The following is an 11,438-nucleotide window of genomic DNA, read 5'->3' as shown; positions in this document are numbered from 1 at the left end:
TTTGTATCTTCCTCTTTGAAACCATCTTGTACCTCAGTTATAATATCATTTATCTCCAACCATGCAAGTAATATTAAATTTATCATTTCAGCACGAGTCCCCTGCCCACCCACATGGTATGACAGAAATAGGCCTATAAGCATCAGAGCGTGTATGTAGCTTGCCTAGTATCCTAACTAGTATCACCAATGCACGGTTCTGCTCTGTTGGCAGCAGACTTTCTCCCTGTATCATTGTGTAACTGCAACAGAATCTTTAGACACTCTTCTGACAAGTATGGAAGCATTTCATTACTGAAATGGTCTTTGCCTCGAGTGGTATGTTTCCTTTTCCTAATGGCTGCAAAGCTCCTGCATGCTAAACTCTTTAACACATCCTCAGTATAGTCTCTTTAGCTATTTAATAGTTCACTCATTCTACACGAGAGATCCACTTCCTGGACACCACCGTACAAATCAACAATGGAAAATTAGACACCACTCTCTACAGAAAACCCACTGACTCATACAGTTACCTACATGCATCCAGCTCCCATCCAGAACACACCACACGATCCATCGTCTATAGCCAAGCCCTTCGATACAACCGCATCTGCTCTAACCCCACTGACAGAGACCAGAAGCTTCAGGATCTCTACCAAGCATTTATAAATCTCAACTACCCACCCAGAGAAACAAAAAAGCAAATTGAAAGAGCCAGACGAATACCTAGAAACCATCTACTTCAAGACAGACCCAAGAAAACCAACAATAGAACACCACTTGTCATCACCTACAACCCCCAACTTAAACCTGTCCAACACATTATCAAGAAACTACAGCCTATATTGGAACAGGATACCATACTCAAAGAGGCTCTGGGAGACAGACCCATAGTCTCCTATAGACAACCACCTAACCTCAAGATGATTCTTACCAACCACCACAGGACATACCACACTAATACCAACCCTGGTACCTTCCCTTGCAACAAACCCCGTTGCCAGCTTTGTCCACATATTCATTCTGCTGATACCATTATTGGACCTAACCAAGTGAGTTATAAGATCAAGAACACATATTCCTGCGCATCCAGAAATATAATCTACGCTATCATGTGCCGAAAGTGTCCGTCTGCTATGTACATTGGACAAACATCTCAGACACTTCGCCAAAGGATTAATGCCCACAAAACAGATATTAGACAAGATCACAAAGAGAAAACAGTTTCTTGCCACTTTAACCAGAAAGGACACTCTCTAAATGACTTAGCCACCTGCATTCTGCTACAAAGACCTTTTACATCTGCACTTGAAAGGGAATCCTCTGAACTGTCATTCATGTTAAAATTCGACACTTACCGACAAGGACTTAACAAGTCTTTGAACTTTCTCACCCATTATCAAGACAGTTTCCCCAATTATCACCTGTAATACCATTAACTCACAAACATCCCACTCTCCCTACCTTTAATATCAGCAATTCACAGACACTTACCTTCCTTCCTCCCCCTTCCCACCCCCCCGCATCCTCCTTCTGTTCTGCAATGTGATTTGTCCTTTTCATATTTGTTCATTTTTTTAAATTGTATCCTTTGGTATATATGGTTGTGACTACTTTCTTCCACTATTTGATCTGAGGAAGTGGGTCTGGCCCACGAAAGCTCATCATCTAATAAACCATCTTGTTAGTCTTTAAAGTGCTACATTGTCCTGCATTTTGCTTCAACTACCCCAGACTAACACGGCTACATTTCTATCACTAATAGTTCACTGTTATCCTAAATAAGCTTTCATTCCCACCCCCACCCATACAAAATTCATTGTTTTGATTCATATCACTGTTGACCTTGGAATTATTTTGCTAAAATGTCCACCTTTTCTAAGTTAGAGACCTGTTTCATTATTTACAATAAGACCAGGTATACATTTATTTTTACTTCAAGTCCCATTGATTCTTTGAATTTGCTTATATATTTCTGAAGGCTTTGAATCTTTTCTTTGAATTTAATTTGAATTCGTGTATCATGGGCCACCCAGCCATCCACAACTCCAAATCCAGCAACTGAAATTAGACCAAAGTATTACAGCCTATAAGAAAATAGACTATTATCTGCCATGGGCATAAAATAGAAGGGACCGAGGTACACCAGTGCCTGAGGCCCTTGCAGAGGCAGAGAAATCACTGAAACCCAGATAATCCTGACAAATGATCTGAAAGCTGCAGAGGAAGGCAAGAAACAAATGAAAACAAAACCCCAAAACAAAACCAAAAAACCCATTGTGTGCGTGTGCGTGCACAGAAGAGAGAGAATGCCTGTTGTTGCTGTATGTATTAAATAATATTTATGAAGCAAAGGAAGAAACATCTCCCACAGGGAGGGTGTGAGGGGGGAATTGGAAAGACTATCTGCTGAATTTAACAGCCAGACTCAAGGGCAACTACAAGAGCCTATCAAGGAACTGTACAACTATGGATCACTTTAACAGTGTGCTATAGCATTCCAGTGAGCTGCTTTTGTGTACATCTGTCAATCTGGCTTGAATACAGCTCTTAAATGATTTATAAATGCTTTTTATGAGTTTGGCGGGTGGGGATGGTGCTTTAGACTCTAACATATCAATCTTGTGGTATCCAATAAACATACCATGATTTTTTTAAATGAAATATGTAGAAGCTGTAGAAACCATTTTCATATTTAGCTAGAAGCCATCTTGTATATCAGAAACCATTTCAGCTTTTCTCTCAAGCACGTAGACCAGAGTGAACTTTCTGTCACCCCGTGAGAAGAGGCCTACAGGATGGGCTATTGGTATGTGTTAATTGGGCTGGTTGGGACAGGAGATGTACTCCCTCGCACCTGTCCGCCATCTTGTTGATAAGGCTTTGTTTTTCCAAATTTAATTGAGGATTTCTGTAATTGGATGCCCTGATGTCAGACTGTTTGGTTAAGGGTATAAAGATACTAGGATTGATTGTATTAGCAGCTTTACTGGGTCTGGCTCTGCTGTGACCACGTTTGGCTCATGCTGTGCTTTATTAATTAATAAAGCTGCTTGTTAGCTGCCTAAACACAGAGGAGCGTGTTTTTGCTTCGACAATTTGGAGGTTCCACCGAGATTCCTAACGCGCCACTTGCCCGTATGGACGGACCGGCACTCCACTTCCAAACCTCTCAGAGCGCTCAAGAGAAGGTAAAGGGGATACCTGTTACGAAATCTCCTGGTTGAGGGCTTGGGATTTGGAGTGACGGCCGGCCATCGGGGTAAGGGGAGCTACGGAATTCAATTTTGTGGAGCGGCTAACATTTTTGTCTGTCTGTGTCTGTCTTTGTCTATTAGGCCTGTCTTATGTGTCACAGTTCCAAAAGGGCACACCGGTGTCTCTAGTGAGGCAGCCATGCGCTGGACCCTCTGAGTTCGGACGCTAAAAGCTGGTGTGGTGCCATTACTCTCTCTCGGCACACGGAACTGTGGGGAAGCTTTGTTGTCTCTCTCTGTTATTTGTGGGCGTAGTACTGACCTCTGAGGCTAACCCCAGGCCATAGTGCCCCATTCCGCCAGGCTGTCTCCAGGCGCCAGGACGTGGTGTTCTGCCGGGCTGGGGCAGGTGCCGGAAACCCCTGCGAGGCAGGTGGACCTTGAGTCCAGTGCTTCGCAACAAAAAGGGGGGGGGACCAGTGCGAGCAGGTGAATTCTTGATTCGGTGACTCGCAGAGCGAGCAGGCGGATTCTGATTCGGTGACTCGCAGAGCGAGCAGGCGAATCCTGTTTCGGTGACTTGCAGAGCAAGCAGGCGGATCCTGATTCGGTGACTCGCAGAGCGAGCAGGCGGATCCTGATTCAGTGACTCGCAGAGCGAGCAGGCGGATCCTGATTCGGTGACTTGCAGAATATGGTGTAAGCAGGCGGACTTTAGTTCGGTGTCTTACAGAATTAAGCGCGCGCAGGAAATGGGGGTAGGTCAGTCTACAGGAATTCCAGTGCCTTTATGTTAAGTGTTTTCTGGTATAGGATCCTAATGAAGTCTGATATTAAGTGCCGGGTGTCTTAGGGCAGCGTCACTTAATAGAAACCCATGGGAACTAGACAATAAATAAAGATGCAGCTAAATGTGGAAACTATAGGAAAAATGTGAAAAAGGAGAAAAAAATGTGTGTGGAAAATGAGTATGAATGTAATGAGTGAAGAATGAATGCCGTTGCATAGGTCTGAGACTTGAGCTGATCCCAGCTGCACCAGGGCTCTCCCACGAGGGAGCTCTGAACGCAAGGGGGGGGGTCAGCTGAACCTCGAGACTCAGCGGATATGTGAGGGAGTGACGACTCCCCTTATTTCATGAGCTGCTAAGGTCTGACACTCTAGACCCGGCAGACTCTTTCTTTGGAGTGTGTAAAGTTAGTTTAAGTGGGGGTTAGTTTAAACACCCCCCACTCTGCCGAAAGGCACCCCTGTGTACTACATAATGGTCCAAGGACCTGTAAGCATTTAACAAATTGGAAAAAAGGAAAAATTAAAGCTATGAGGGATGAAAGTAAAGCTCAGAAAAGCAAAAATCCACCCTGCAGTAAGATAGGTAACTTAAAAGTTGCTGCAGCACCTCTGTGCCAAAATAATGCATAAGAAGTGGGGAAAAAAAATTCTCAGTTTGCACACCTATATCAACCAAGCTTGGGGGGAAAATCTGGCACAACATCACCCCTCTATCCCTCTTTATAACGCATACACAGGTAGAGAGGAAACATGAAAAATAACTGAAAGGAATTAGCTCTTCCCTTTGAAAACACGGGCTCCTGTAACAAACTTGCCCGATCCAAAGCAAAACATAAAGTTTAAAATAAGTTTAACAGTTTAAAGAAAGTGTTCCTCCAAATCCTAAGGGGGAGGGAAAAAAAAAAACAAAACAAACCTGCTTTAAGAAATGACTTGTTTCTTGCAGCCTCTTTTAATCATCTTAGCAATGAAACAGTCAAGTTAAACATTTAGCTACAGACACTTTGTTAAATCTATTAAAGAGAAAATAAGGAATTCTACTGAAACTTAATTGGTTAACCGCATAAAAGAATAGAATCTATACATTGTAAATTTGTAAAACCTGCACCCTAAGAGTTAAATGTGTCTTCCAAGGAACCTAATTATTGTTTAAAAAAATCCAAGCCCAGAAACTTCACAGTGTTTCTGTTCAAGGCTGAGCTGATAGCACCTTTGGCTTGCTTTCAGATCCAAGGTTGTGTGTGTCTGCAAACTGCCTGTCTGTTCTGGAAGGGGGGGAGCACTGTCCCCCATAAGTAAGTCTGTAACATTGCATGTGATTCTTTTCAGGAAAGAAAAACCTTTTGCTTGCTGGAATAGTAACTAGCAAGCACCTTGTTCTAAGAGTTTCTGTAGCAGTAAATAAAATAAGCCTGGTCTGCAGTACAAGAGAAAAACTGAGGCATGCCACTGATAAGGAAAGCTAGCAGCTCAGAGGTAATTCAAGAGAGTGGAAGGTCACGAGTACCGATGAAGCTCTCTTGTTCTCAGAAAGTTACAGCTCACTCACCCATAGAAGTGGTAAGGAACTAGATGTAACTAGTTCCCCTAGCAGATCTTAGGCAGTATTTTAAGTTATAATGGGCCACCCCGACGGGGGTAGAAATGTTTTCTTTGTCTTTCAGATCATCAAGAAGCGCTAATATCATATGAAAATTAACCGAAGGAAAAAAAAAAAACCATGGTTCTGTGTCATGACATAAGTTTGTGTTCTGTCCAGATTTGTCTTGTGTGTATCTTGATTGTGATATATGTATTTCAAACGTTGTGTGTACAATATTGTTGTTCTAATGAAAGAATAATTTAAGTCCCTTGAATAATCTCAATATTGTGCTTTATATAAATGGTTCTTGCCTTTATAATTTTAGTAGAGTTTTAGTAGCAGGCTATGCAGTTTGTACTGTCTAGAATGTAGTGAAATCTGCTCCTCTACCTGCTGTTTTTCCCTTCTCTCCTACCATCGCCAGCTCCTACGCCGTCTCTTTCAGAACTGGCCCTCCTGCAAGACCAAGCCCCAGAATCGGAAAAGCAGGAGTGGAGACTGGCAGGGTGCACCTTGCACCCAGACCACTTGTGGTGCAGCTCTGATGGCCACATTGTTGCCCCAGTGGTCTTGCTACCTCACCTTGCCCCCGTGCTCCCTAGATTGTCGCACGTTGGCAAAAGGGGGGATGGTAGCAATCCTAAAACAAAATTGGTTTGCTCCCAAATTCTCCCAAGCAGCCAAAGATTACTGTCTGGCTTGCCCTGTCTGCCAAGCCCACAACGTGGGTAAACCTGTAAAGACAGTTCCGGTAACCAGACCTCCGCCTTTGGGACCATTTCTGAATTTACAAATGGACTTTATTCAATTGCTTAAATGTCAATCTTTTAAAAGTGTGCTGGTTATTGTCTGCTTGTTTTTGGGATGGGTAGAAGCTTATCCCTGAAGGAAACATGATGACATCACAGTAGCTAAGAAACTTCTAAATTATTACATCCCATCATGGGGAATACACCTTGTGATCTCCGGTGATAAAGGTCTCCACTTTACTGGGCAAATTGTTCAAAAAAAACCTGGAAAAGTACTACTCTCCCAGACAAGCACTGCACTGTGCACGACACCTGGAGCGCGCAGAAGCAGTAGAAAGATGAAACAGGATTTTAAAGAACAAACTTGCTAAAATATGTGAGAACTCTGGATTAACATGGGTAGAAGCACTCCCGATTGCCCTAATGAGCATGAGAGCCACTCCTAATCAGAAAACTGGACTCAGCCCACATGAAATTGCATGTGGCCAACCTATGAGACTGTTAAGCAGCCCAGAAATTAACCTGGCTGATGCCACACTTGTTAAAGGAAGCATAGTCAAGTATTGACAGGAACTTATGAGGTGTGTACAGTCTTATCATTTACAGGTTAAGGACGCCTTCCAGGAGGCCCCAACTGAGCTGTGCCTTAAACTACAACCAAGAAACTGGGTTTGCGTGAAAGTTCACCAGCGGAAGACTGCTCTGGAACCCAGGTGAAAGTGTCCCTACCAAATCCTTCTGACCACCCATACTGCTGTAAAGTGCGAAGGATTGCCCACCTGGATTCACGCATCCCACTGCAAACCCGTTCCAGTCCCTACAGAAGTTGTCCCCAACAAGGAGCACCACAGACCTGGTACCGGAGACCCAGGTCCAGAAGCAGATGAGAATCACCACAGACCTGGTACCAGAAACCCAGGTCCAGAAGTAGACGAGGATCAGCACAGGCTTGGTACCGGCAATCCAGGCCCAGAAGCAGACGAGCCTGAGAGACCAAGGCTAAGGTACCAGCTGCGGCCCAGAAGAACCTGCCAGCGATAGGTGAAGCAAACTACGAAGTCCTGAAGAACAGCCAGCATGAGGCTGGACAAACAATTCATGTTGAGTTTATGCTTAATCTTGTTTTTAATATTTAGTAGTTATAACCTATATGGTTCAAATGTGTTTATGCTTTTAATGAACCAAGTTTCCCAAGAATTTAATTCTACAGGTTGCTGGATATGTGCTCACAGTCCGGTATATTCAGAAGGAGGCATCCCAATGATTCCAGTCCCACTAAACAACACTCAAATAAACGGCACACTGTTTAGTAAACTAAGCCAAATGATACTTGGCAGGATAAAGGGTTTACTAACCCAGGGTATATCCGCCTAGCCTTGACCCCAATTGGAAAGTACTGCTGGACATGTAACGGTTCAGGAGCCAGGGTGAGAAAAAGCCAAAACCGAATGGCCCTAGACTATGTCCTAGCTAGTAAGAGCGGGGTTTGTGCCTTAGTAAGAAGAAAATGCTGTGGGTATATTTCTGACACCAGCAAAGAAGTAAAGGAAGATGCCTCAGAAATTAAAAGAACTGTGAAACGCCTAAGGCAGGGGGAAGACTGGACCCTCTGGGATTGGTTGGGAGGCTGGTTTGGACATGTGGGAACTTGGATTTTGCAAAGAGTAGTTTTAGTATTGGCTATATTCTTTTGTGCTTATTGCTGTTTCTTGTTAATCAAATGCTGTATTTCTTGTATTCTAGAAAACACAAGATAGACCCTTACCAAAGGGAATGTGGAACTCATGATGTTAAAATAGGATGAGCAGAGAAAGGAACAAGAAATGTACATAAATACTTTAATGGAAAATGGAGGTATAAAATGGTTTCAAGGTTAGCCTTTAAAAGGCTAAAAGGGGGGAGTTGTAGAAGCTGTAGAAACCATTTTCATATTTAGCTAGAAGCCATCTTGTATATCAGAAACCATTTCAGCTTTTCTCTCAAGCACGTAGACCAGAGTGAACTTTCTGTCACCCCGTGAGAAGAGGCCTACAGGATGGGCTATTGGTATGTGTTAATTGGGCTGGTTGGGACAGGAGATGTACTCCCTCGCACCTGTCCGCCATCTTGTTGATAAGGCTTTGTTTTTCCAAATTTAATTGAGGATTTCTGTAATTGGATGCCCTGATGTCAGACTGTTTGGTTAAGGGTATAAAGATACTAGGATTGATTGTATTAGCAGCTTTACTGGGTCTGGCTCTGCTGTGACCACGTTTGGCTCATGCTGTGCTTTATTAATTAATAAAGCTGCTTGTTAGCTGCCTAAACACAGAGGAGCGTGTTTTTGCTTCGACAATTATTATTGAGTGTATATGTACAGTACACAATGAACAAACACTACCCACTGCAGCTGAAGAAGCACAGCTGCATGAAGGATGCATATCCCTGACTGGAGGACATACAAACAGGCACACAAACAGACAAACTCCAAAATATACAGGAGATAGCTATCCCTTTGTCCACCCTTGCCCCTTGCTAGCCTAATGGGGTTATAGCTGTCCTCATCACCATCTCTGGCCCCTTACTGTTCCCCTGTGGTCATTCTCCTGTATAACTGTCCCTCCTACTAGATCTCTCTCCATTTTATGAGAAAATCGAATTCTAGGCACATCCTATTATCCTAGCACAACCAAACCATTACCTTGCTTTAAGTTATGATAAGAGGAAGCTGCATACCAAATTTGGTGGTCCTAGCTCTTACAGTTTAAGGGGAGTTCTTGAACAAAGAGACTCACAGATGGTCAGACAGACAGATGAACATTTCTAAAATGTATAGTACAATATATAGTTGTCAGACAATACTCCAGATTGTCTATCAAGTGTTGTTCTCTATAACTACTAATGGAAACATTCATTTTTAACTTAGCTTGTGTCATTACAGTTACATTCAGTAGCCATCATTGAAACAAGGGCACGAAGGCATCAACACAGTGTGGATAAGGCAAATAAAGATTGACATTATGCTGATGACATGTCAGTTTTCATCACTGACAGAAATGTGAACATAAGAACGGACGTACTGGGTCAGACCAAAGGTCCATCTAGCCCAATAGCCTATCTGCTGACAGTGGCCAGCACCAGGTGCCCCGGAGGGGGTGGACCGAAGACAATGATCAAGCGATTTGTCTCCTGCCATCCTTCTCCATCCTCTGACAAACAGAGGCCAGGGACACCATTTCTATCCCTTGGCTAATAGTCTTTTATGGACCTAACCTCCATGAAATTATCTAGCTTCTCTTTAAACTCTGTTATAGTTCTAGCCTTCACAGCCTCCTCTGGCAAGGAGTTCCACAGGTTGACTACGCGCTGTGTGAAGAAGAACTTTCTTTTATTAGTTTTAAACCTGCTACCCATTAACTTCATTTGGTATCCTCTAGCTCTTCTATTATGGGAATGCTTCACATCTTTGAGAAACTACCACAGTATAAAATAAATTGTATATCTGAGGTCTTACATTTTTCTCACTGAAAACGCAAATAGGTTCCAATGGAGTCAAAATATCTAGGGCTGCTATCATCCATAAAAGACATATATAAAGTAAACTTGGGTATTTCATTGAATTTTATATGAGCAGATTAAGACAGACTGACCCATCTTTCATATTCACACTGCGACGGACCCGGCGAGGTCCGCGCTAGCCTTGGGGGGAGGGTTACCCCCCCCAGCCAGGAAACGGACGCTGTGGCCAGCAGCGGCGGGGCCGGCTCCGACCCACCGGAGCAAGGGCGTGGGGAAGCGCGGATAAGCTGGAGAAGAGGGTTTCAGTACGCAGGCTGCCATGGAGAGAGAGGACTACCCCAGCCCTCTCTCACCACAGCAGCATAGGGTCAGGTGAGAAGCGCTTGTGATTCTCTTCCTGGGTATGTCTACACTACAAAGTTAGTTCGAACTAACGGACGTTAGTTCGAACTAACTTTAATAGGTGCTACACTAGCGCTCCGCTAGTTCGAATTTGAATCGAACTAGGGGAGCGCTTAGTTCGAACTAGGTAAACCTCATTTTACGAGGACTAACGCCTAGTTCGAACTAGCTAGTTCGAACTAAGGGCTGTGTAGCCCTTTAGTTCGAACTAGTGGGAGGCTAGCCCTTCCCAGGTTCCCCCTGGTGGCCTCTCTGGGCACAACCAGGAAAACTCTTCTCCTCTCCCCCAGCCCCGGGCCCTTAAAGGGGTAGACTCTGGCCAGACGGCACTGGAGTCAGCCAGCCCTGCCAGGAGTCTCTGCCCCGAACCAGTGGCCCCACCATGAGCCAGGCAGCCAGTGGGAGTGACATGTCCCCTGCCCAGTCCCCCAGCACCCAGGGGCCAGCCAGGGGCCGTAGACGGCGCGCGGCCTCCTGGACTAGTGCGGAGGTCATGGACCTCATTGAGGTTTGGGGGCAGGCCCCCAACGTCCATGATCTCCGCACTAGGAGGAGGAATGCGGCCGTCTATGGCCGCATAGCAGCCGCCATGGCCACCAGGGGACACAGGCGCACCCAGGAGCAGGTGCGCATTAAAATTAAAAAGCTGCGCCAGGCGTACGCCAGGGCCACCAGGGGTGGCGCCACAGCAGGGGCTGCCACCTGCCCCTACTTCTCTGCCCTCAACCGACTCTTGGGGGGCAGGGCGGTCCGTGCCAGCCTGGGGGACAGCGAGCCGGGACTGGAGGGCCCTGACCCGGGCACACCGGAGGGGCCACCGCAGGATGTCCCAGCACCGGAGTCGGCAGGGTCGTCCAGGGAGACCGTACCGGGTAAGTAGTTTGAATTAAGTAGTTCGGGGGGGGAGGTGGCAGGGAGACCAGGGACCGCGCGCGTGGGCCATGCCTTCCACGGATCACGCAGACACCTGTACACGTGCGAGCACGTGCCATGCCACCCTTGGGCAGGTGGCTCCAGCTGCGTGACACCCAGGGGCCATTGCCCAATAGGCACATGCTTGTGCAAAGAGACGTGACATGCTCCCGACCCCGGGGCAGGACCCAGCAGGATGATTTCCCTTCACATGTCCCCTCTACACGGAGGCAGGGGACATCTCCCCTTTCCCCCCACCGCCCCGGCCACACTATACATGGCACAGGGACATGGGTGCGGTCTTGGGGCAGCTTCCAGTCCCGGG

At 45.6% G+C, this 11,438-nt stretch overlaps 2 long non-coding RNA genes across 2 annotated transcripts; one reads left to right on the top strand and one right to left on the bottom strand.

Annotated features, from left to right (window-relative positions):
- Positions 1-2,298: 2,298 nt before the first annotated feature.
- LOC149525728 (uncharacterized) lies at positions 2,299-8,607 on the top strand. The gene is made up of 2 exons (XR_016348425.1): positions 2,299-3,877; positions 6,425-8,607. It is a non-coding gene; the product is annotated as an uncharacterized LOC149525728 (long non-coding RNA).
- Positions 5,618-8,645, bottom strand: LOC149525727 (uncharacterized). Its single transcript, XR_016348424.1, has 2 exons — positions 7,203-8,645; positions 5,618-7,154 (listed from the first exon to the last, which is right to left on the bottom strand). It is a non-coding gene; the product is annotated as an uncharacterized LOC149525727 (long non-coding RNA).
- Between the last annotated feature and the right edge of the window lie 2,793 nt (positions 8,646-11,438).

This window comes from Pelodiscus sinensis, chromosome 1, assembly GCF_052426305.1.
Source record: "Pelodiscus sinensis isolate ZL-2025 chromosome 1, ASM5242630v1, whole genome shotgun sequence".
NCBI lineage: Eukaryota > Metazoa > Chordata > Testudines > Trionychidae > Pelodiscus > Pelodiscus sinensis.
Note: the sequence above shows the minus strand (reverse complement) of the source record. Positions and strands in the feature narration are given on the sequence as shown.